At 41.7% G+C, this 2,500-nt stretch overlaps 1 pseudogene; it reads left to right on the top strand.

The window, feature by feature from the left end:
- The window catches only part of LOC137457961 (28S ribosomal RNA), a 10,205-nt pseudogene that overhangs the window by 3,704 nt on the left and 4,001 nt on the right, over window positions 1–2,500 (top strand).

Here is a 2,500-nt window from a genome sequence, read left to right as displayed (position 1 = left end):
CTGGATAATACAGCTGACATCTGTCCTGGGACCCCCCTGGTGAAGATGCCAGAGGACAACCCGACATGTCCATGCTGTACCACTCGGGCAGGCAATATGACGAGATTGATTGACCATCTAAAGAGAGCCCATGGGAAAAGAAAGATCAATTTCCAATGTTCCCGCTGTGGGAAGACAAATGAAAAGCATCATAGTATCTCATGCCATCTCCCAAAATGCAAAGGGGTCCAAGAGCCTACCCAGGTAGAAGGGTTTATGTGTGAAGAATGTAAAAAATGTTTTAAAACTAAAATTGGCTTGGGACAACATAAGAGATTAGCTCACCCAGCCCTGAGAAACGCAGAAAGAATTGAAGCATCTCGCCCCAAAGAGACCTCTAAAAGAGGTGCTCACAAGAAAATCTGGTCCCAAGAGGAAACAGAATTATTACAGAAACTAAATCAAGAGTTTGAAGGGAGGAAAAATATTAACAAATTGATTGCTGAAAAATTAACAACTAAAACAGCCAAACAGATCAGTGAAAAGAGAAGACTATTAAGAGAAACTGTGGTGCCAGAAAGAGAGAAAACACAAGAGAGCAAGAACAGGTTAAAAGAGGAGAGGACTGTGATTCCGTCTTCTGGTGAAAGGGAGCTGCTAGCCCACTATAAAAAGACTATTAATGAAAAGCTGACATCAGGGAAGCTGCCCATCCTTAAAAATACATATAAACAAATAATTGAAGGCAAAACAGACTCATTAAAATTACTCAATGAGGTAGCTCAGGACCAATATTTGTATTTGTTTGAGAAATCAATTGAACAGAAAGTGCCAAAAAAGAGCCAACGTAAACCTCAGCAGAAGAAACCTCAAAAGGAGTGGATGAGAAAAAGAGCCAGAAAGCGTGGAGAATTTCTCCGATTCCAACGCCTCTTCCGCTTAGATCGAGGGAAGTTAGCGAATATGATTCTGGATGAAAAAGACTCTGCGCAATGTGCCATCCCCCTGGAAGAGGTCAGTAACACCTTCAGATCTAGGTGGGAGTCTCAGAACTTATTTCAAGGACTTGGAGCATTCCAGTCTGTGGGGCGGGCGGATAATTCGGCTTTTAAGGAATTGATTACAGAGAAAGAGATCCTTAAGAATATCAAAGACATGAATAAAAAATCGGCACCAGGCCCTGATGGGATCACCCTGAAGGCCCTGCTTAAAATGGATCCAAATTGTGAGGAGATCAAAGAACTATTTAATCTCTGGCTGTTAAGTGGCAAAATTCCAGATGTAATAAGGGGATGCCGAACAATCCTAATACCTAAATCATCAGCGCCCGAACGCCAAAATGATATTAACAACTGGCGGCCAATTACTATTGGTTCCATCATCCTGAGACTCTATTCAAGAATCTTAACTGCGAGGTTGGCAAAGGCGTGTCCCATTAACCCCAGGCAGAGAGGCTTCATTCAATCTTCTGGCTGTGCTGAGAACTTAAAACTATTACAGCTATTAATTAGGAATGCAAAGAAACAAAAGAAACCCTTGGGGGTTGTCTTTGTCGATTTGGCCAAAGCCTTTGATTCAGTGAGCCACACCCACATCCTGGCGGTGCTAAAGCAAAAGGGCCTGGATGACCACATAATAGCATTAATTAAGGACTTCTATCAGAACATTCACACCAGAATCAAAACCAAAGAAGGAGAGTCTGAATCAATAGGAATCAAAACTGGTGTGAAACAGGGCGATCCCATGTCACCACTCCTCTTTAACCTGTGCATTGACCCTCTGTTATGTAAATTAGAAGAATGTGGGGAGGGGTTCCAACACGGGAATGGTAAATTAACAGCTCTGGCTTTTGCAGACGACCTAGTCCTGCTGAGTAAGTCCCAATCAGGAATGGAGAAAAATATTGAAATTCTAGAAGCATTTTGTGATTTAACTGGATTAAAAACGCAGGGGGAAAAGTGCCATGGTTTCTTTATTCAACCAACTAAGGACTCTTACACCATCAATGACTGTCCTCCATGGCTTATCAGCGGTACCCCTTTAAACATGATCCACCCGGGTCAATCAGAGAAATATCTTGGCTTGCAAATCGACCCTTGGGTGGGGATAGTTAAGCCCGAATTACAAAATAAATTAGAAGTTTGGCTCAATCGCATCGAAAGAGCCCCTTTAAAACCATTTCAAAAATTGGACATGTTAAAAGTGTACACAGTGCCTAGATTGATCTACTTAGCAGACCAGGCAAATGTAAAAGCCACCTATCTGGAAGAAATGGATTTAACAATTCGAAATAGGGTGAAAAAATGGTTACATCTCCCAGTTTGTACCTGTGATGGCATCTTGTATTCCAACACTAAAGATGGAGGCTTAGGCTTAGCCCGATTGGCTGGGTTAATCCCTAGTATCCAAGCTAGACGATTACACAGATTGGCAAATTCATCAGATGAAGCAGTTAAAACTGTAGTTAAAAATAATGATATTGATAAAGATTATGAAAAATTGTGGATATCAGCAGGGGGAG

The sequence above is a fragment of the Melanerpes formicivorus genome, unplaced genomic scaffold (assembly GCF_026170545.1).
Source record: "Melanerpes formicivorus ecotype bairdi unplaced genomic scaffold, bMelFor1.0.p_v2 SCAF_215, whole genome shotgun sequence".
NCBI lineage: Eukaryota > Metazoa > Chordata > Aves > Piciformes > Picidae > Melanerpes > Melanerpes formicivorus.
The sequence above is the reverse complement of the archived record's forward strand: the minus strand, read 5'-3'. Positions and strand labels throughout refer to the sequence as shown.